This window comes from Anabrus simplex, chromosome 3 (assembly GCF_040414725.1).
Source record: "Anabrus simplex isolate iqAnaSimp1 chromosome 3, ASM4041472v1, whole genome shotgun sequence".
Lineage (NCBI taxonomy): Eukaryota > Metazoa > Arthropoda > Insecta > Orthoptera > Tettigoniidae > Anabrus > Anabrus simplex.
This window is the reverse complement of record NC_090267.1, coordinates 149,157,870-149,182,954: the sequence shown is the minus strand read 5'-3', so window position 1 is coordinate 149,182,954 and position 25,085 is coordinate 149,157,870. Positions and strand designations below refer to the sequence as shown.

The 25,085-nt window shown below is 38.8% G+C and overlaps 1 protein-coding gene across 1 annotated transcript in view; it reads right to left on the bottom strand.

Moving 5' to 3' along the window:
• The window catches only part of LOC136865884 (uncharacterized), a 137,759-nt gene that overhangs the window by 76,629 nt on the left and 36,045 nt on the right, over window positions 1-25,085 (bottom strand). The window contains exon 2 of the mRNA XM_067142441.2: window positions 13,534-13,688. The gene's annotated coding sequence lies outside the window, so the exon portion shown is untranslated. The remainder of the gene's footprint in view (window positions 1-13,533; window positions 13,689-25,085) is intronic.

The window sequence follows — 25,085 nt, the reverse complement described above, 5'->3', positions numbered from 1 at the left end:
TCAGGAAAACAATGAAGATAATTATCAAAATGAGAAGAAAAACACTCTATGAATATGGGGGAAAATTAATCAAACAAATTAGGGTTGAAAGCCTGGGCCTCAAAATCCATAATACAGTCATGCTAAAAGCTGAAACTTAACAATAACATTGCACTGACCAACTACTGTTGCTAATCAAGGTATGCTCTTTCTCTCATGCTGCTATTCATCTGCTAGATAGTACTACTCCTGCAAATACAAAAATTAACCCATCAATGATGGATAAACAACAGTTAGTTTGCAAATAAAATACAAAACATCAATGTTATAGTACTACAGAATGATGATGTAAGTTAAGATCTGTCTTTTCTTATGTGAAGGAAGTATTCCATAAATTACTAACAAGGAAACCCTTTTGTGTGTAAGTCTCTGATCTGATTGAGATTTGGTACGACGAGAGAAGAAGTGAGAATGTAGCAGACGAACTGGCTGGCTGCACCGCCTCTACCTGCTTTCTGCTGCTCACTCCTGACTATACGGTGCTCAAATGAGCTAACTTCGGCACGCCCAAACAGGTGCTAAATATATGATTGGGCATCTATTTTTGATATGGCTGAATAAAACATTCCTATTGAAGTTGTCGTACAAAATTTCAATCAGATCAGAGACTTACAGATGAAAGGGTTTCCTTGTAAGTTACTGGATGGGATATCAGTGCAAATACAAATACTGTACTGTATAAACTTTTGTACAGGGAAAACAGGAGAAGGAGAAGGAGGAGGAAGATACAGCCTCAGCAACCAGGCTGCTACAGACTTCCTGAAAGGGTGCTATTTAGGTGACCATTTACCAATGGCAACGTTCTGATTGCACCGCTACCTAGAGGCAGAAGCAGAGTTCTTCAGACGGTATCCAACGTTGAGCTGGTAATTTTGTCGAATGATGGTGAATGCATCACCTGATATCATTTGCCCTATCTTCAAAATGTTGACCATCTCAGATGGGAATGGATAGCAAACGTGGAGTCAGGAATCAGATTACATACCCATGATCAATCAAGATAGCTTAACTCTTCTTAAATACATTACATACATACATTATCATTATAGACTGTTATGCCTTTCAGCGTTCAGTCTGCAAGCCTCTGAAAATTTACTAAACGTCGCCATTATCCTCGATTTGCAACTAGTGTTGTGGCCTCATTTAGTTTTATACCTCTTATCTTTAAATCGTTAGAAACCGAGTCTAACCATCGTCGTCTTGGTCTCCCTCTACTTCTCTTACCCTCCATAACAGAGTCCATTATTCTCCTAGGTAACCTATCCTCCTCCATTCGCCTCATATGACCCCACCACCGAAGCCAGTTTATGCGTACAGCTTCATCCACATCGAGTTCATTCCTAAATTATCCTTTATATCCTCATTCCGAGTACCCTCCTGCCATTGTTCCCACCTGTTTGTACCAGCAATCATTCTTGCTACTTTCATGTCTGTTATTTCTAACCTATGAATGAGATATCCTGAGTCCACCCAGCTTTCGCTCCCGTAAAGCAAAGTTGGTCTGAAAACAGACCGATGTAAAGATAGTTTCGTCTGGGAGCTGACTTCCTTCTTACAGAATACTGCTGATCGCAACTGCGAGCTCACTGCATTAGATTTACTACACCTTGATTCAATCTCACTTACTATATTACCATCCTGGGAGAACACACAATCTAAATACTTGAAATTATCGACCTGTTCTAGCTTTGTATCACCAATCTGACATTCAATTCTGTTGAATTCTTACCTACTGACATCAATTTAGTCTTCGAGAGGCTAATTTTCATACCATACTCATTGCACCTATTTTCAAGTTCCAAGATATTAGACTGCAGGCTTCGGCACAATCTGCCATTAAGACCAAGTTGTCAGCATAGGTCAAACTGCTTACTACATTTCCACCTAACTGAATCCCTCTCTGCCATTTTATACCTTTCAGCAGATGATCCATGTAAACTACGAATAGCAAAGGTGAAAGATTACAGCCTTGTCTAACCCCTGTAAGTACCCTGAACCAAGAACTTGTTCTACCATCAATTCTCACTGAAGCCCAATTGTCAACATAAATGCAGTAGTAGTAGTAGTAGTAGTAGTAGTAGTAGTAGTAGTAGTAATTTATTGAATATTACAGGCTGTTTACCCAGATAAATGTTCACAGTGCCAGATTACAAGAAACAGAAAGAACCATTAAAACAAATGAAACTAAACAATTATAAACAGATCTATAAACACACCAACTAAATCTAATGAGTGGTCTCTTACATGGGCGGATCACCAGTCCACATGTAAGGACCAACCATGCAACCCTATAATCTAACAAGTAACTTGGTGGCCCCCCACATGAGTGGGATACCAGTCTCCATGCAAGGCACCACCCCTAGACTAAATCTACTAAGTTGCCACTACATGAAACAGAAAGAACCATTAAAACAAACAAAACTAAACAATTATAAACAGATCTATAAACACACCAACTAAATGTCCGACTCGTTGGCTGAACGGTCAGCGTACTGGCCTTCGGTTCAGATGGTCCCGGGTTCGATTCCCGGCCGGGTCGGGGATTTTAACCTTAATTGGTTAATTCCAATGACACGGGAGCTGGGTGTATGTGTTGTCTTCATCATCATTTCATCCTCATCACGACGCGCAGGTCGCCTACGGGAGTCAAATCAAAAGACCTGTACCTGCGAGCCAAACCCGTCCTGGGATATCCCAGCACTAAAAGCCATTGCAAGTTATGAATCTCATTCCGTATTGACGATTATCACTTTACAAAAGAAAATATTTATAAAATCCTCCTATCAATACAAGTCATCTGTTAGATGAAGCAAAGTCTATACATGTTTCAGCCTAATCTCAAGGCCATCTTCAGTAGTAAAACAATGATTACATAATATACAAACAAATTAAAAATCGTAACGATGTGAAGTGACAGTGATCATGATTAGTGAGTTAAAAACACATTGAGGTACAAAGTCCTCTCGTCTAATAGATCTTGCTGACTGTTAAATAAAAACACTATGCTGAGGAGTGTAGTGAGACCGTCAATACTACGAATAAAACGTGTATAACATCTGTAATGAGAAAAAAAGGAATATATGAGTGGATGAAGAACAAGTTAAAATGATGTACAAAAAGAAAACTCATATGACTTACTTGTAACTAAAAGTTGTCGTCTCGAATGGAGATGACCTTGTCGGTCTCAAGTCACATTGACAACTAAGCCTGTGTGTGGCTTACTGTGTATCTGTGTCGATGTGGTTGGGAGGGGTAATGGAGGGGAAGGGGCAGGGAGGGAAGGAAGGACGTTGTGATTCGCGGAAGGAGGGTGTTGATGGAAGGGTGGGTCTTGTTCTAGAATGTCGGTAGTGAAACTCTTTTTTATTAATGAACTGTTCGCAGATGAGCGGGACAAAGGTTTCCAATAAAATATTTTTCTTTTCGTTGATTTCATTTAAGTTATAGACCGGATTGTTATATTGGTCGATATCTATATATATGCAATAGCCGAAGGTAATGGTTTCAGTAAAGCTTTCGTGAATAAAATTCTCAATAAATTTAGAAATAAACCCAAGACCACCTTAGAAAAACAATCTTCCCACAAAGAGAAGTTCACCACATTTACCTTTAATAATAATAATATATATCCTATTTCAAACATCTTTAAAAAGCACAAGTTAAAAGTAGCTTTCAAGACCGTTCACACCAATACAAAAATGTTTTTTAATTCTCATACTGTCAACAGCAAAAAATTTTCTAACTCTGGAATATACAAATTAAAATGCCAATCATGTCTTTCAACGTATATTGGGCAAACAGGCCGCAGTTTCAATGTAAGATATTCCGAACATCTTAATGCCCTAAAGTATAATCGCTACTCAGCCATGAGCAAACATTGTAGAGAAAAAAATCATAAATACACAACAATTGATCAAGACTTAAAGATCCTGCATTACGAACAGAAAGGTCCCTTACTTAATATACTAGAGAATATATATATATAGATATCGACCAATATAACAATCCGGTCTATAACTTAAATGAAATCAACGAAAAGAAAAATATTTTATTGGAAACCTTTGTCCCGCTCATCTGCGAACAGTTCATTAATAAAAAAGAGTTTCACTACCGACATTCTAGAACAAGACCCACCCTTCCATCAACACCCTCCTTCCGCGAATCACAACGTCCTTCCTTCCCTCCCTGCCCCTCCCCCTCCATTACCCCTCCCAACCACATCGACACAGATACACAGTAAGCCACACACAGGCTTAGTTGTCAATGTGACTTGAGACCGACAAGGTCATCTCCATTCGAGACGACAACTTTTAGTTACAAGTAAGTCATATGAGTTTTCTTTTTGTACATCATTTTAACTTGTTCTTCATCCACTCATATATTCCTTTTTTTCTCATTACAGATGTTATACACGTTTTATTCGTAGTATTGACGGTCTCACTACACTCCTCAGCATAGTGTTTTTATTTAACAGTCAGCAAGATCTATTAGACGAGAGGACTTTGTACCTCAATGTGTTTTTAACTCACTAATCATGATCACTGTCACTTCACATCGTTACGATTTTTAATTTGTTTGTATATTATGTAATCATTGTTTTACTACTGAAGATGGCCTTGAGATTAGGCTGAAACATGTATAGACTTTGCTTCATCTAACAGATGACTTGTATTGATAGGAGGATTTTATAAATATTTTCTTTTGTAAACTAAAAGCCATACGACATTTCATTTACCAACTAAATCTACTAAGCGGCCTCTTACATAGGCGGATGACCAGTCCACATGTAAGGGACAACCCTACAACCCTATAATCTAATCCTAAAGTAAAAACAAGAACAAAAATTAAGAACATCTACCGCTACTGCCCGGCCGTGTCATCACCCCTGGTGAGAAGAAGCCGCCCTCTCGATGATGACACGACCAGCCCTATCCGTGAGGCCGTAAGGAAGACCCCCCACAACTTACCAGAACACCGTGTGTTTCTCTCACCATTCCATTGTGGCCGGCCACGTAAAGCTGGATCCGCTCTCTTCCCTACCAACTAAATCTACTGAGCGGTCTCTTACATGGGCGGATGACCAGTCCATATGTAAGGGCCAACCCTGCAACACTATAATCTAACAACTAACTTGGTGGCCCCCCACACGGGCGGGATACCAGTCTCCATGCAAAGCACCACCCCTAGACTAAATCTACTAAGTTTGCCACCACATGAAACAGAAAGAACCATTAAAACAAACGAAACTAAACAATTATAAACAGATCTATAAACACATCCCACTTCTCACATTTCTCCCTTCTTTTACATATTTCGGGTGGGCCTGTCCCACCCATTCTTTTAGGGTTATATCCTGTTCTCCCTTGCCCCTCATTCCTTACTATTCCCTACTATGCGTGAATAGTGAGAGAAACGCACTTGCCTAAATGTACACCCACATCTGCATCCTACCCTGTCAGCATGTCTAATGAAATTATTACTACAAGCTGACGTTTCTAACATTTAAAATGCTGAGTGCAAATCTCCTACTGACCTATTTATGCTATCTACTCCACTATTTACATTCCAAGATCTTGCATCATATACTACCTTGTATTTCTCTCAGACATTGCTTTTTCACTGCACATAAGAACTTATTCAGGCCGCTGTCGTTTCTCCACTGATTCGCTACCCATATAATAATTTTCTGCTCATCTTTTTGTCTACACAGTTTCAGTTGCTTAGTATTTAGAAATTTTGCTCTTAGTTCCTCTGTTCCTGTACAGTCACAAAGTAAATGTAAATCATAATTCTTGGCCTTGCATAGTATACACTGAGAGTTCTCTTTGCTTCTGATCCATCCTTTGTTTCTGTGCATCCCCAACAACCACCATAATAACCCACCCTTAACTGTTCCATCCCCAAATCTTATACTTAAGTTGGAGATCTGGTACACCTTATAGAATAAGCTGAGCGAGGGCCTTTCTCTACATTCTTCCAAACATTTCTGCATCTGAATGTCTTTAATTCTCATTGTCAGGGCCCTCTGCATTCTGCTATTATTCCCCTTCCATCCCTCTCGCCAGATATATCCCATACCCAATTCCTCAACATAACTTTTGATTTTTGCTAACCAACTCTCATCATACATTCCTTCCAGTTCATATCTACATACTTCCTGCATCAGAAAACCACTGCCTCCCCGTCTTAGCCTGGACCAATAATTTAATAGGTACTCTTTTAACACAGTAACTCGATGAACTCTCTGCATAAGATTAATGCCCCCACATTGGCTGTACATTGCAGTAGCCCCATAACAGCCTTTCTGAATTTATGCATTATTTGATTCAGGCCTACCCTTTTCTTTTCTAATCCCCACAATTCGACCCCATATAAAGCTCTGCTCAGGACCAAAGATTTTAGTATTAGCCTGAGTGTTTTATAGCTTACTCCTGGGTACTTGGCTACTAGGACTTTTATTGCTGCGCGGGCTGCTATCCCTCTAAGTTTGCATGTCTTGATGTGGTCTTCCCACCCTCCTTTTTTATTCAGTATCATCCCTAGATATTCTAATCTATCTACTTCCTCTATTCTTGCCCCCTGCACCCACTATTCCTTCGCTTTTCTTACCCTCCTTCCCTTACTTACAATCATCACCTTCGTTTTATTATAGTTAATTTTCAGCGACCATTTATTTGCGGAATCTACTAATTTATCCAAACTTTTCTTCAATCCACCCTTAGTCAACGTCATTAGCAAAATATCGTCCGCGAAAATCAGGCCTGGGATCTCCATATTACCTACCGTTGGTACAGCCCACCTTGCCCCACTGTGTTCGTCCAGTATATCATTAATAAATACTATAAATAATATGGGTGATAGTTTACATCCTTGTTTGAGTCCCAGCTTACACTCTATCGGTTTACTTATTACATTGTCTTCTAGTTTAACGCTACTATATACTCAGTGATATAGCGCCTCTATCGCCCGTATCATTTTTCTAGAAACTCCCAGCTTCCCTAATTTTTCTATTAGCGCCCTTCTGCTTACTGTATCATACGCTTTCTCAAAATCGACCGCTGCCAAAAATATGCTGCCACTTCCCCGTACCGTGTATTTCTCGGCTAACATTTTTACAATCATGATATTATCTATTGTTTGTCTCCCCCTTCTAAATCCTCCCTGGTATTTTGAGATTATACCGTTATTTTCAACCCAGTCTCTTAATCTATTAGCCAAGACTCCTGTGTAAATTTTGCTCAATGTAACTAAAAGAGTTATACCTCCGTAGTTATTAGGTAAATTTCTATTCCCTTTCTTTTTATATATTGGGCATATTATCCCATACTCCCATTCTTTCGGTACCTTCGCCCCGTTGAAAATTGAAAATTATTGGTCCAGGCTAAGACGGGGAGGCAGTGGTTTTCTGATACAGGAAGTATATAGATATGAACTGGAAGGAATGTATGATGAGAGTTGGTTAGCAAAAATCAAAAGTTATGTTGAGGAATTGGGTATGGGATATATCTGGCGAGAGGGATGGAAGGGGAATAATAGCAGAATGCAGAGGGCCCTGACAATTCCTTCTACCATCGGATCGTATTTACTTATTTGTTTCCAACATTCATTCCTAATACCATTCCTCCTCCCCTGCTGATTTCAACTTAAGTTTCCCAATCACCCCCTGTACTTCTTCTATCGTAAAATCCCTATCTAGTTCATGTATACTTACTTCCACATTAGACCACAAGGTCTGTTTTCTTTCCTTATATTCCCAATCGTCCCTTCCTCCTAATAGCTCGCCGAAATATGTCACCCATTTTACATAGTCAATTTTTCTTTTCTTCAATCCCTTCCCTCGTTTATTGATCATATTTATTCTCTCTCATATTTTTTCCGTTCGATTCATTCTGCATTCCTTGTTTATTTGCTCTGATTGGTCCTTCAACCATTGTTTCTTCTTATCTGCAATTTTGCTTTTATACACTTTCCTCAACATGCAGAATGCTTCACGCTCTTCGCTCCCTCCTTTTGCTCTATACTCTTTTAGCGCTCCCAACGCTGCTTTTCTGTGAGCCTCACATTCCCTGTCATACCAACCCTCCCCTCCCCTTCCGTTTTTTTCCTTTTGCTGTGCCCGACTGTACGAGTCACTCTCTTTACAGGGTACTGCAATAAATTGAGCGCTCTGTCTGTGTTGTTTTCCATCAGCGCCCTTTCCCAGCCAATTCTAATTAGATGTATATCTTTATCAATGAATGCATCTAGTCTTCTCTTTGAGTTCTCTGTCCATATATATTTAGTATAGCCACTACCCCACTCTGTCATGCTTTTTCTCTCTTCTTCTTTATTTTCCTCTCTCCTCACCAAATTGACCCATACCGGAGCGTGGTGCGATCCAATCCAGTCTTCCACTATTATGTTTTTAATGTAATCTAGCAAGTCCTGTGAGCTCATTACTAAATCAATAATGCTCCCTCCTTGTTCAGTAATATAGGTCATTTTACCTTCTTTGTCCCCCTCCCAAAAGCCATTCAAGATGCAGAAATTCCCGACTTCACATAATTCTAAGAGTTTTCTACCATAGTTATTGATTACCTTATCATTACTACTTCTTCCTGATCCGACTATCAATTCTTCTTCTTTACTATACCTTGGACTTCGCTCGCCTATTCTGGCATTCCAGTCTCCAAGTAATAATATACCGTCCTCCTCATGCCTCCCTCTGATGATACCAATTTCTAATAATAATTCCTCAAAGAATTTATCATTTGCATATGGGGATTCCCTGGGGTGACAGTAGGCAAAAGCCAAGCACACATGTTTCTCTCTCCCTGCCTCTCTCCCCATATTAAATCTTATCCACATGACCCCTTCAATTTCACTCTCGATATGCTCTATACATTCGTTCAGCTCTTCTTTGACTAATACTACTATTCCTCCTGGCACGCGGCCCATTCTGCTTAATCTCTTCCTTGACTTGTGCCTTACCGTGAATCCTTCCCAAGTTATCTCCCTGCCTACTTCTAGCCATGTTTTTAAAAGCGCTACAAAGCTTTCTATCAAATTTTTTACTTTTGTTTTACCTATCTTACTCAGTACACCTTCAATATTAATAAAGCCTATTTTCCAGCCTAGTTACAGCTTTTCTTCCCTACCTTCCAAACCGCCATCTCTAATCTTACTTCTCGTCACCCTCTCGCTCTCAGCTTCTACCTCCCTTCCATCATTCCTCGATGCTTTATTGTCATCCTTCTTCTCTTTATCTTCTACATCTTTATTTCTTTTCCCCCATAAGTCTTTCAGTCTCCTCTTCTTCCCCTGGTCATAAGGTCTCCCTCTTATTCCCCCACTGATCGAAAATCAGGGCACCCTCTTTTCCTTTCAGAACACTATCTGATAACACTTCATGAACCTGCACAATTGATCTTTCACTCACACTATCTTGCACTGTATTGTTTTCTTGCCTCGGTGCTTCAGACATGGTTACCACATTTCCTCCCTCCTCTTGAGCTTACTCCTGTCTCTCTCTTGGCCGCTTCGAGCGTTCCTCTTCCTGTTTCAGCTCTTCTTCCATCCTTTTTAGTTTTGTTACAGTCCAAACACGCCACCATACACCATTTGTTACCACTAGCCTTTGATCCTTAATGAATGCTTTAAGGCCTTGATGTCTGGCTCTGCCTAAATGTTTCTGTAGGATTTTTGTATTCTCAATCCCTTCTTTTCCCAAGTTTTTGTTTATCCAGATCCTTTCACCTTGTAAGTTCTTTGCATTTTTTAACACTATGTCCACCATTATGGTTGACATCATCTTCACTTTCACAGGTCTCCTACCTTTCACTTTTGCTACTCTTTCAATATCGTCCATATCCACTTCACTGAAGTTAAGTTTCAGCTTATTTTGTATGAGGTTCACCAATTTATATATAAGCTTCACTTTATCTTCATTTCATTCTTCCTGTAACCCATAGATATATATACAGTTCTTCATCCTTTGTTGGTTGACGAGGCCGAGCTCATTCTTCAGAAAGGTCGGTTCCCTTTCCAGATTTTTTACCTGCTCTTTCAGCACTCTCGTTGCTCTCTCATTCTCCTCTATTCTTTTTTCCGTGGCTCCCCAATGATCCTTGAACCAGGTCTTCATATCTTCAAAACCCCTGGCTTGTTCCTTTTTGAATTCATTAACCAATGCCTCTCCGGTGTGTGTTTTAACAGCGTCTCCTATCATCCCCTTGATTCTCTCCCAGTCCTCCCAGCTCATGTCAGGGCCTGGATTCGTCTCCACTCCCCCTATAATTAATAGCATAGTTATCACTGCTGCTGCCAAGATAACCTCGCTGATCTCCCCCCAGTTCTCCATTATTCGCCGCATGCTTTGACGTCTTCTTCTGCCTGCCCAGCCAGCCGCCTATCGCCGCCCGGTATTGCTCGCCTTACCGTACATCCACACTGGTCAGTTGCTCACGTAGTACAGTGCTTGAGAATACCTTCTTACGTTTGGGACGGGACCAACATGCGCAACCGCACAAATTGATTCACACAGGGGAGAAAATCTGCAGTTGCAATAAGTGCTAACAGACAATCACCGATAATGCATGCGCTGGCTCACTTTGGGAAGGAGAGACACAGCTGCAATATTAGCAAGTAGACGTTCACCCTGGAGAGAAGATCCACAGTTGTAATATGTGCGGAAAGACATTTACTGGTATCACATAAGTGAATTGTTTGTCAATGGCAGGATCTTTGTTCAGATGGTCGATTTGCAGATCGTCATGCTTAACCTCACAGTTTGCCCGGACCCACGTGTATACAATATTACGATTCCTACCCCACTTAAACCACTCTGTTCCACTTGCTAACACCTCCTCACACCCGGAATGCTTGACTGCATCGCGCGAGTCATCCAAACTTTACACCCTCACTCGAACTTGCTTATATTTCACTCACAGGGCCTGCTTTTGTCCTCACCAACATGCAGCACTCCATTGCCGATCAACATAAATGCCTTTGATTGATTTTAATAATCTACCTTTAATTCCATAGTCCCCCAGTATGGCGAACATCTTTTCCCTCGGTACCCCGTCATATGCTTTCTCTAGATCTACGAAATATAAACACAACTGCCTATTCCTCTCGTAGCATTTTTCAATTACCTGGCGCATACTGAAAATCTGATTCTGACAGCCTCTCTGTGGTCTGAAACCACATTGGTTTTCATCCAACTTCCTCTCAACGACTGATCGCACCCTCCCTTCCAAGATGCCAGTGAACACTTTGTCTGGTATACTAATCAATGAGATACCTCGATAGTTATTGCAATCCTTCCTGTTCCCTTGCTTATAGCTAGGTGCAATTACTGCTTTTGTCCAATCTGAAGGTACCTTACCAACACTCCATGCTAATTTTACTACTCTATGAAGCCATTTCATCCCTGCCTTCCCACTATACTTCACCATTTCAGGTCTAATTTCATCTATTCCTGCTTCTTTATGACAATGGAGTTTATTTACAATCCTTTCCACTTCTTCAAACGTAATTTCTCCAACATCATTTTCCTCCTCCCCATGAGCTTGGCTGTTTGCAACACCAGCAGGATGATTTCCTTTTACATTGAGAAGATGTTCAAAATATTCCCTCCACCTCTCCAGTGATTCCCTGGGATCTATTATGAGTTCACCTGAATTGCTCAAAACACTGTTCATTTCCTTTTTCCCTCCCTTCCTAAGATTCTTTATTACTGTAAAGAAAGGTTTCCCTGCTGCTTGACCTAGCCTTTCCAGGATTTTACCAAAATCTTCCCACGACTTCTTTTGGATTCAACAACTATTTGTTTCGCTCTGTTTCTTTCATCTACATACAAATACCTGTCTGCCTCGGCCCTTGTTTGGAGCCATTTCTGATAAGCCTTCTTTTTAAGTTTACAGGCTGCTCTCACTTCATCATTCCACCAAGATGTTCGCCTTTTCCCATCTTTACACACAGTTGTTCCTAAGCATTCCCTTGCTGTTTCTACTACAGCATCCCTGTATGCCACACATTCACTTTCTATATCCTGAACCTGCTTACTGTCTACTGTTCTAAACTTCTCACTAATCATGTCCATGTACTTCTGTCTAATTTCCTCATCCTGGAGATTTTCTACCCTTATTCGTTTGCAGACAGATTTCACTTTCTCTACCTTAGGCCTAGAGATACTTAGTTCACTACAGATCAGATAGTGGTCTGTATCACCAAAAAATCTGCAAAAAACTTGTACATTCCTAACAGATTTTCTGAATTCAAAGTCGGTTAAGATGCAGTCGATTATGGATCTGATACCCCTAGCCTCCCATGTGTAGCGGTGAATAGCCTTATGCTTGAAGAATGTATTTGTTACAGCTAAACCCATACTAGCACAGAAGTCCAGCAAACGCTTCCCATTCCCATTAGCTTCCATATCTTCCCCACATTTACCAATCACCCTTTCGTATCCTTCAGTTCTATTCCCAACTCTCGCATTGAAATCGCCCATTAGCACTATTCTATCCTTGCTGTTGACCCTGACCACGAAGTCACTCAATGCTTCATAAAACTTGTCAACTTCATCCTCATCTGCACCCTCACATGGTGAATACACGGACACAATTCTTGTCCTAATTCCTCCAACTGACAAATCTACCCACATCATTCGCTCATTTATGTGCCTTACAAAAACTATGTTGCGTGCAATGGTATTCCTGATAAAGAGCCCTACCCCAGACTTTGCCCTTCCCTTTCTAACACCCATCAAGTACACTTTATAATCTCCTATCTCTTCCTCATTATCTCCCCTTACCCGAATATCACTTACTCCTAGCACATCCAGATGCATCCTCTTTGCTGACTCAGCCAGTTCTACTTTCTTTCTTCCATAAGCCCCATTAATATTGATAGCTCCCCATCGAATTCCATTTCGTTCGCCAAGTTGTTTCCAAGGAGTCCCTCGCCTGTCAAATGGGAGTGGGACTCCATTACTCCCGTAGGTCCGAGGCTTGCTTAAAATGTTCTGAGCTCGGTAAATTCATGAAGCAGGATGCTACCCTACTTGCACATAGTCCAAGTGAGGATCTCTCCTCTAACGGGTTATGGACCACCGGTGAATTGTATAGTCCTAGCCGCCTGAGCACAAGGAGGGCCATGACTCAGAATATGTCCGAGATGCACACTCCCATTCCATAGCAACTGGTATCCCCACTCTCAGAACCACTTACTGGGCCACTCAGCCGTTGCCCATGGTTCACGAACTAGGACGTGACTACAGTAACCCACAAACATGAACCATTCTTCTTAAATGATCCAGTAAAAAAACAAAGAAGCCTGGAGACTGAACAATAAATGGCAAAATTCGTCAAAGTGGAAAGGTACGTACAAGGCTTTGAGTGATTTAACAGTCTAAAGCAGTGATTAGCTAATGATTTTCAAACTCATTGCCATGTACTATGCAACTCTCTCCAACGCATTAATTACCATGGTCCATTTTAATATGACATGACTTACATTTAATATAACTGTTGTCTTTCACCTTCTCATCACTTGATATGATACAGTGCAGACTCCTTCTGAGAAACGAGACGAGAGGAACAATACCCAGATTCAGCAGGAGCATCACTACAGTGTTGGATGAGAATACTGTAGACATCACATATAGATTCCTAAAACATTAATAATGAGAAAAATTTTAGAATCTCAAAAGAAAGAAAGAAAAAAAAAAAAGCATGCTCACTATACTCCTAATCAAACTACTGGCCTAAACTTGTCAGTAGGTAAGTGATGTTGAGCTTCAGATAACCAAGGTATCAACTGAAGAAGTATACTAGGGAAATGGTGAGTGAGATGGTTTCCCACTGCTTTTCTCACTCAGCGAGAAGGTGCTATATCACAGAAGTTGGCCAAGCCCACTGAAATGAATGACACTTTCACTGCTATTTCAGTTTTCACAAAGAGAAGGCAGCAAAACTCTGACAGAATGATATTATTAACACTGCTCACACCTCAGTCACTTCTAATTAAAAAATTCTCTAATATCTTGTAATTAAGAAATAGTTTTAGAATATGTATCTAAGGTCTTCAAATAAGGTACTATTCTAATATTTATCAGGAGACTTGTATGCACATTAGATGTGAAACATCTTCACTCTGTTGAGTTAGATAGAGATCTTAAAACTGGTCCCAAAATGCTTCCAAATAAATAAAGGAAATGCAACCAGTGATAAAGAAAAGTGATAAAGTGATAAAGAAAAGTAAACAAAGAATATACCAAGATGACTACATAAAAATTTATGATCACAAGGGAAGCAGACAGTTGTAAGGCTATGGAACAATGCAAGCTTTCAAGGCCAGTCGGTATGGAATGATTATTTTGCATGCTGCATTGCCATAGTTTACTGAACTTCTATTCCTTCTATACTGTGAGTTTACTTTTCTCCACCTGTTGAGCAAAATGGCTCAGTGAAGCAATAGCTCAGTAAGAAGAAAATATCAGTAGGTCTAACTGGACTTATTATTAGAACAGAATTTAATTTATTATTAAATTAAAAATTGTAATAGATAAAAGTACAACAATCCATAAAAGAGAGATCATCATCATCATCCTAAACCATCTCCAGTTTCCTGGGTGTGATATATGAGCCTCCTCCATCTCATCCTGTCCTTGTACCATTCCTCCTCCACCAACTTGTCCCAATCATGACCTCTCAGCAGTACATCGTTCTTAACTAAATCTATCCATTTCCTTCGTGGTCTTACCACGGGTCGTCCTCCTTCTACTTTTCTGTCAAATTCCTTCCTTGCAGTTCTGTTAACTGACTTCCTCTTCATATGACCAAACCACTTGAGTCTTGATATCCCAATCTTATTGAGGAGAGAATCATCTATTGTTACTTCTAATTTTCTCATTCCTAATCTTGTCTTTCCTGGTTTTCTGGATCATAGTGCGTAGAAATTTCATTTCAGCTGCCTGAGGTTTGGAATTATCTCTATTGGTCAGTGTTGTGGTTGCGAGACTGCATGTAAGAACTGGTGTATAATAGGATTTGTACAATGTCATTTTTGTTTTCGTAGGTATTTGCTCATCCCACAGCAGGTGTCTTACTTGGTGGTAAAACTGTATTGCCTTATTGATTTGATTGTTCACCTCATGTTTTGCTAGGTTGTCATTTGATAGAACGCTACTCAAGTATTTGAAAACTGGAACGCTGTCCAGTTGGGCTTCATTTAACATGACTATTGGTTCTGCTCCTTCCCCATACACTTTCATCACCACCGTCCTGATGTTTAAACCATATTTCTTAAACTCCTCATCCCAGCTTTGCATTACCTCTTCCAATTCCTCTTCTGAGTCACTCCAGATCGCAACATCATCTGCAAATGTGAAGGCTCTGATATCTCCATGTTCTTTCCTTATAATAGATTTCATTTCTACATCCATCACAATAATAAATAGAAGTGGTGACAATGAGCTGCCCTGCTGCACTCCTCTCTTTGTTTAAAACCAGTCCGACAAACGACGTACTACAGTACTTGAATACAACTTCTATTCCCACTATACAACATTTTCACTTTGTCTATGAGGCTGTCTCGCACTTGAAGTTCTTTCATGCATTGCCAAATTCTTTCCCTTGGTACACTGTCATAGGCTTTCTCAATGTCCAAAAATATTAGAAATAAAGGCTTGTTCTTCTCCCAGTATTTTTCTATTAGCATCCTAATTGCAAATATAAGGTCTGTAGTTGACCTTCCTCGTCTGAAACCATACTGCTCTTCCTCCAAAATTGGTTCAACAATATCTCTGATTCTGGTCTCTATTATTTTTTCCAATATTTTCAGGACATGAGACAGTAGTGTGATACCACGGTAATTAGTACATTTTCGTCGGTTTCCTTTCTTGGAACAAAGGTACAATGATACCCATCTTCCAGTCCTCAGGAATAATATTTTCCTCCCATATCTTGTTGAGCAGTCTGTAGAGCCATTGGATTCCTGGAATTCCCGCCGCTTTCAGCTTTTCTGCACTTACTTCTTCTATGCCACTGCTTTTCCTTTCTTCATGCTCTTGAGCGCATTTTCAACCTCAAGCCATGTAACTGGTGGTTCAGTTGTGGTTCCTCGACTTGGCTCTCCTCTATCCGCTGTTATGTTTTCTGTATCTCCATTCAGCAACATTTTGAAATAGATCTTGAGTTCCTGTTTAATTTCTCCCTCTTCTTGTGCCAGAGTTCCATCATCACATTCTACTGCTTTTATGGTCTCTTGATCCCTTTGTTTGTTTTTCACTATTCTGTATAGCAATTTCATATTTCCTCTACTGTCCTCTTCCAGATTGTCTGAAAACTCATTCCATTTCTTCTCTTTTTCTTCTCTTACAATGTTCTTTACAGCAAGTTTCTTGTTCCTGTATAGTCCTTGGAGTCTTTGTATTTCTTGTTCATTGCATTCTTGTCCCTGTTTTTGTTTTTCCTTGTCCAGTGCCTTCTTTATTTGGTTTCTTTCTTTCACCGCTGTTTTCACTCCTTCATTCCACCATGGTGTCTCCTTTTTTCTTTTGATGGAACTTGTAACTCCACATAGGTTTTTGGCTTCTCCCACAAAGGTGTCTTTGAAAGCTTTCCACTCTTCATTAACGTTGGTTACTTCACCCTTTGGCAGACTGTTGAATCCTTAGTTTGTATTCTTCCTTTATTTGGACTTCTTGCAACTTCCAAGTTTTAACCATTGGTTTTTGGTTGGGCTTGTGAGCCATGCTGAGAAATGAGGATCAGACACTAACACACCGTGGGTTTCAACCAATGCCATCATAGCGTGCTTGCAGTTTATGTCTTCTATTGGTGCTCTTAAGCCGGTCATAAGCTACATTCAGATTTAGCAACACCGCCTTGCAAAGCCCATCTGAAGTCGCCTGCGAAGCGATCTGATTGGCTAACTTCAACAGCTGATAAAATTACAACAGTGCGAGATCAACATCATTTTTTTCAAATTGCTTATCAGTATGAGCAACACACGTTGTTCACATTGTTTCCGACCACCCTGTATACTGTACTAACTATTTTATACTATACCTAAAAGTAATATACCTACGTCTATACATATATAAAATAAGGATTTTGTCTGTACATTGCTCAGAATATAAGAAGAATGGTATTTCTGTATCGCAACTAAGGTTAAGTTATAAGGAGATTCTCACCTTCCAATACTTGTCAATACAGGACAAAATATGAGGTTTATAAGCTGTATTTCTGTATCGGTCGTGTCCACAGCAACAAGGAAATGCACTTCTTAATTTTCCGTCATTTCTGTCTGTACGTATGTACACACATCACGAGAAAATGGCTAAAGAAATTTAATGAAAATCGGTAAATGAGGCTCTACAATCTAGGCTATAAATAATTTTATTCATGCTGAGAGAAATGATAGCTTAGGGGAAGGCCTAAAACGTAATTCTCAAATATCTGCGTTATTAGTGGTCCTTTCAAGTAACAAAACTCATTTTTGATCTGTATTGAATTTCATGTAAATATTAAAATATCGCATATATTTATTAAAACAAATCCACCTATTCAATACAATATTCCTTACGTTAGGACCTTACTATTAACATCCTAACTGGGGCATGTTTTGCCCCACATATTGGGCATCATCAGCCAATACCTCACACTTCAAAATCATTACTAATCAGGATCCTGACTATGTGTTCAGTGCCTGTATACTTCCTAGATTATAAAGGATTGTGATTAAAAGGTCCATTTTTAGTGTTCTCATTTGACTATTTAAAACTTGTTTATTTGATTATAAAAACTCCTAAGATAACTGCTGCACTCAGTACAGGCAATTATTAGAAACTCATTAAACAGTTTTTCAATTGAAAGTAGTTGACAATCTTGCCAGGTTCTTATACTTGGTCTCACTGTCCACTAGTTAAAACTTCATTCATGTTTGAACATTTATATGAAAAACCTAAATAAGTTGCACACTGTGATCAAGTAGAGAATCTTGTTAAAAACTTCAGATTTTGTTTACCATTATGATATAGAACTATTGTCTTCTTAAAAATCCATTTAACAGTGTTTACTTTGCTACTTATTGATGTTTAAGTGATATTTATAAGAGCCCTTTATTGAGGGTATGTCTCTAATTGTGAATGTATGAAAACTGGAAAGTCAAAGTTTTTGATATTATTATTATTATTATTATTATTATTATTATTATTATTATTATTATTGAAGGGTCAATTCCGGCATGAATCTTTGGATCCATTTGTTGGCGAGATGGATGAACGTTGTCAAAGTGAGTGATTGTTCGTTTTTGTTAGAAGTTGGAATTGCTGCCACTTGTTGTATATGCTGGTATAATGGGGACCTCTCAAACTTAATGTTGGATGATGGAAAAATTGTTGCTTCTAATTTGGAGAATGTAGTTTGTAGAATGTCTGCAACAAAAGGAAAAATTATATTTTAGTTTTAAAGTATGTTAATAGATTTTAATGAGGAGGCCGCTTTCGAAACTCCTCGTCTTTTGTGTGACTGACTTGTTTTGTTGATTGTGCCAGATCTACTGACTGCCACAGTGCTTGTGCTCCTCGTGTTGTAGCAATATGAAGGGTGTGGCGAGGGGTACCTAGGGGAAGGAGGGGTGGACAGTGCATTATGTTTGTTTGCTGTCTGTGATGGGCGGGGGGAAGATAGGGAGAGAGTTGTATTTGTTGATTTTGAAGGAATTGTGAAGGAAGGTAATTTAAAAATGTTTTTAAAGCTATTTTCTTTTATTTTTAATATTTGTAATAATTTGGGTATTAGTTCATAAAGGGGGTTTCTGACGTCTATTATATAGCGTAGATTCCGATTTTTGTTATAATATTGGTCTAGGAAAATACAAATGTTTTCATATTCATTCATTAGTTTACCTTTATTTAACTTCTTAATAACTGTTAGGTCTTGCTCTATTGTTGTGTACTGGTGTCCGGTCTCTTTCATGTGTGTGCTCATAGCCGAGAATTTATTGTGTTTAATTGTGTTGAAGTGTTCCAGGTAACGTGTATAAAAACTGAGGCCTGTCTGTCCTATATATGATACAAGGCATTGTTGGCATGTGAGCCTATAAATTCCTGAGCCTGAATAACGATTGTTGTTGAAGTTGACAGTATTATGGTTGAAGAATATATTTTGATTGGTGTTTTGTGTCTTGAAAGCAATTTTAACGTCCCGTTTTTTTTAGTGGGTTTGAAATTTGATAGATCACCAGATTATTGTATGTAAAAGTAGTGAGTTTGGACTTTTCAGGTTTATCAGGGATATGATTTGTCATTAGTTTGTATTTAACTTTATTAATTATATAATTAATCATTTCTATCTTGAAACCATTAAATTTAGCTAAATTCTTTATAGACTGTATATAAAGATTTTATATATATATATGTGATATTTTATTAAGTGGTCCTATTGATAAATACTACATAACTAAAGTTATACAGAATTAAATTTCCAATCATTTATGTCTTATACCTTCTTACCCTATTGGCAATGATAACAGAGATTTCATGAATTTTGATTTTTTGCCAATTCCATATCAACGCTGAATCACAAGAAAATGAGAGAACATAACTGAATTAAAATTGGTATGTAAAGTCAGGGAATAAGGCACTGTAGTTGATAAAGATTAGCAACAATTTTGATATTACCTGAAATTTAAAAATTTTTGAATTAAGGCTATATTTAAGATTAATTTTAGAATAGTTGATAATTTTTAGTAAGAAATTTGGGTCAGTTACAATAGTTATATATATATATATACATTTATATAATATTAATTACATATAGACAATTGTATTCACGCTGGATGAAATGGTAGTTTAAGCGAAGGCGTCTAAAATTTAACTTTATTGGTCCTATTGAAAAGTTATAAGTTATAACAAAAGTTATAGAGAATACAATTTTCAATCATTTATGTCTTATACACCGACTATGATACCAGAATTCATGAATTTACACTTTTGCTGCTCAGTCTACACAACGTCAAGCATTGCTAACGTTGAAATATTGTTTAATGTGTTAAATGGCAAGGGTTCTTCCAGTATTGTCTTAAGGTGTAAAACCGTGTGGTCATTGGTCCATACCGCCAAGGAAAATTGTGAAGATGATTACAAAATATTAGGAACTTTGCATATGCTATATGACCGTCTCGTCAACAATGGGTACTAGAGCTAGCTACACCAAATAAAATTGTAAAGATGACTATTGAAATGAGAAAAAGTCATGAGAGTAATGTAAGGAAAGGGGAAGAACCCTTTACATTAGATGCTCTAATATCACAATCAAAAGAAAACTAGATGTGAAGGCCTACAATACCGAAATCCAATATTTGGCTTTCTTTTATACCAAAAGGATGAGGTCAGATCAAGATCAGGAATGATACAAAACAATACAGTACGTATTAAACTGGAAAGGGCCATAGAGAGCAAGAAGGTGAGTATGTCACAACAAGCTGCTGACAGGGAGAGGCATGCCCACTTGGGCTGCCTTCATACGGTACCACTTTGCCACTGCAAAACAGTGGTTCTTGAGTGGTTCAGCTGGGGTTAAAATCGGCCATTCTTAACAAAAAGTACATGGTTATTTGAAGTTCGTATCGATCTCAAACTTTCCAACCACTCTACACCCGTAAGTAAACAGTACTGAAATGATTTCTAAGATTTTTGTTAAGTCACCGAAGACAGCGTGTTACTTTTTTTTTTTTTTACAAAAACTTTAGTTTATTTTCAACCTAATCACCTAATAAGACGGAAGGAAGTCATATCCATCAATATGGGCCCATTCATGAAACTGATTGCTTATATGAAGACAGCATCATCGAAAAAGAGTTTATTGGGTTCATCCTATTATAGAAAATAGGAGCTTTTGTCTTTTCTATTCGGTTGCTATAACAAGCAAATTTCACTGGCTGGGAAAGAAGAGAACAACTGAAGTGAGCAGGTGTGTGTGAGATTCGCAGCACTATCACTGGTGTGTGGTTGGCGTGTCGCCCATGTGAATTGCGTACAACCACTGCCAGCAAAGTTTTTGTGGGTGATATTGCCCACAGACTGTGACAATGGTTGAACTTCACAGCAGAGTGTGGTACGTGTGAAAGCAATATTGCATTTCGATAAGAGCTTGAGACCACTCACAGCCATCCACTGTTGTGTGGTTGCAAAGTGGTACGTGTGAAGGTAGCCTTATACGCCTCAGAATCTCGGGAACAACATGAGGGGTGGACAAAAAAATATAATTATGCACAGGTTAAGTAATTATCCTGTCAACGATGAGCACTTCAGCTAGTATTTATATATTTGCACATCTTTACCCATTTTTATGGAGGTGAACTAATTTTTCTTCAAATTCCTGTATACTGTAATGCTGTTTCCCATCAGCCAGCTTTTTAGTGTCTTTTGAAAGAATTTCACCAACATATTTCTTAATTACAATTGGAGCTTATTAAAGAGGAGTGTCTATATCATTTCCTCTTTTTGTATTATGTTGATGTACCTCCTTCCTTAATGGATAATTAATCAGGTTTCCTTTGATGTCCATTTTACATTGGTAAGGATATACCAGTACTGAAGGAAGAGTCATTATTCCCAGTTATTAGTTAATGGCCCTATATATCCTGGACCGATGACCTTCGATGTTAGGCCCCTTAAAACAACAAGCATCATCATCATCATCATCATCATCATGGCCCTATATGATTGCTTGTCTGAAATTCTCTGTATACCCCCGATTGCTTTCATTTGCCATATAAACATCTTGAGCCCTGTTAAATTCCCCCAGATTATTTTCCGATACTGTAGATGTTTATGAAAGAAAGCATAGTAAGAAGATATTATTTGAGGTTTGCTGACACATTTCTTCAGATTTTGCAATAAAAATATCACTCGGGACAGTTTCTTGTGTTGTTGTTGTGTACCTATGAACATTCCAGCTCAGTTTTGAGTCTAAATGGAATCCTAACATTTTCACTGACTTGTTGATGTCCTCCCTAGTTGAATTGCTTACATGAAAGAATATTTTTTTCAGTTTTGTTGCAATTTAAGACCAATTTATTCCCATTTAACCATGTCAATGACTTCTGAAACCTCTTCTCTTTTGAGTAACTACATTTTCTAATTCTTTATCTGCTGTTATGAGAGTAATGTCATCTGCATACAAAATATTGCCAATCCTGGTAATTAATCTATAGACAAGGACAAGACTCAACCTACAACTATGCCTACAGTCATGGATATGTTAGGTAACCAGCAGCACCAATGGTATAATTTACTGGGAAGCATTAATTACGTTGTTGTTCTCAAAGTATTCTGAAGGTTGTATGTTCATATAATATTTTATTATCTATATACTGTATATATATAAAAGAGTATTGTCTGTACATTGCTCAGAAGTTGAAAAGAATGGTATTTATGTATTTGTCATGTCCACAATAACAAGGAAATGCACTTTTTACATTTCCGTCATTTCTGTATGTATGTATGTACATGCATCACGAGAAAACGGCTGAAGAGAATTTAATGAAAATCAGTATGTAAAGTCGGGGGATGATCCACTATAATCTAGGCTATAAATTATGTTATTCATGTTGAGTGAAATGGTATTTTAGGGGAATGCCTAAAATTTAATTCTCAAATATTTACATTATTACTGGTCCTATCGATAAATACTACATAACTAAAGTTATATGGAATTAAATTTTCAATCATTTATGTCTTATAAATTTTTACCATACCGGCATGATAACACATATATTCATGAATTTGTATTTTTTTGCCAAGTCCATATCAACGCTGAGCCACGAAAAAGTGGGTTAACAGAATTTAATGAAAATCAGTATATAGACTCAGGGAATAAGAAACTACAGTCTAAGCTATAAACAATTTTATTCACCCTGGAAGAAATTGTAGTTTAGGGGAAGGTGCCTAAAATGTAATTCTTAAATATCTATGTTATTGGTCCTATTGAAAAGTACTACATAACAAAAGTTATAGAGAATATAATTTCCGATCATTTATGTTTCATTCAGTTTTACCGTACTGACTATGATAAGACTGGTACTTCAGAGTCAGAAGAAAACTAAATGTGAAGCCTACAATATCGAAAGCGCAAGCCACGTAGCGCTGATCTGTTATTCTATTAACTACATACCAAAAATTACCAGCATTATTACCCCCGCAGAAGAGCTGTTTTATGCCCACAGAGGTAATTACCCCCAGGTTTGGAACGCACGCTCTACAGTCAATTATTCCTGTAAATCTTTAGCAGGTGGCACCCAATTTCGTCATTTATATCAATTTCGTTTTCATATTTTATGCAAGTTACCATTTATCCATTTTATTACCTAGATTTAGTGTTTGAATTTTGCCAAATGGTTACGATTGGTACCCAACATTGGGCATGAATGAGGTCCAAATTTGCTCATTATCTAGGTATGCGCAGGAAGACTAGGTACACTTGTGTTGAAATAATGGTATTTGAAGTTATGAGGAAGATATGTAGTGAATGCATTGTTTTGAAGTTAAGAAGTAGAGAGATACAATGGAGAATAATGTACAGTACTTGTGCTGAGCCTCCCACAAGGCCAACCCCTCGTCCACGTCATGGGAGGTGGGCAACGGCATGAAGTAGGGGATCGCCTGTAGGGGTGATGTACAGTGGGGACTGTGTGTGCCCCATAAACACTACGGAAGCTGTGAAGGCCCTACAGGATCCCTGAAAAGTGATGGCTAACGGGGCTCTGGTGAAGACCTCAATGGCAGCAACGGCGAAGAAGGAGTCCTTTGGTACGGCGAAACTGACGGAGGAGGCAGCCCTTCCTCTTGGGGATAAACAAAGAAGAAACCAATGCCTTGGGGTAAAAAGGGATCCTTAAAGGCTAAGGGAGATAATCCCTACAGAAAAATCTTGAAAGTCTAGCGCAGACAGGAGGCAGCCCCTCCACTGGACTTAGGGCGTGGGCTAATAACTCACACACCTGAATTAAACTCATTACAGAATCCAGACGAAATTTATGCTAGCCGGATTTTATGGAGACGACTTTTGCAATGAAATACAGGACACGAATCAGATTCTGGAATGTGAAAACTATGTATGAAACTGGCAGACTGGGAGAAGTAATGGCAGAAATGAAAAGGTAAAAACTGGAGATACTTGGATTGAGTGAAACAAGATGGACAGGGTATGGAGAGGTGAGGACAGAAGAGGGTGGTATCTTCATTTACTCTGGAAGAGAAGAAAATGATTGGCTTTCAAGTGGAGTGTGTGACTTACTCACATAGAAAGCAAAAAAGTAGCATAATGGAATGGACCCGTATATCACACAGGATAATTACTGTATGAATAAGAACCAAAGTTAGACCTGTGACCATAATACAGTGTTATGCACCAACAGAGGTAGCAGAAGAGGAAGAGAAGGAAGAGTTTTATGATAGGCTGACATCAACACTGGCAGGGATAAAGAAGGACATTTGATGGGAGATCTAAATGCAAAAATCGGTAGTGAAAATGAAGGAAGAGATTTTTTTTTGCTAGGGGCTTTACGTCGCACCGACACAGATAGGTCTTATGGCGACGATGGGATAGGAAAGGCCTAGGAGTTGGAAGGAAGCGGCCGTGGCCTTAATTACGGTACAGCCCCAGCATTTGCCTGGTGTGAAAATGGGAAACCACGGAAAACCATCTTCAGGGCTGCTGATAGTGGGATTCGAACCTACTATCTCCCGGATGGAAGAGAAATCATCATGGGTAAACACAGAATAGGAGAAGAAAATAATAATGGCCAAAGATTCATAGACCTATGCAGTAATTTTGGATTGGTTATAGGTGGATCATTGTTTCCACATAAGAACTGCCACAAGATCTTGTGGGTGTCATCAGATCTCCGGAGTCTGTTAGGTCATCAGCCCAGAGGCTGGTTGGATCCTCAAATAGCACCACCAAAGGTTATGTGGTTATAAGGAAACCCCAAAAACCAATGGCAGCACCAAAATGAGGCGTACTAGGCACGATGAGGAGTGAGGTAGTTTGCCATTG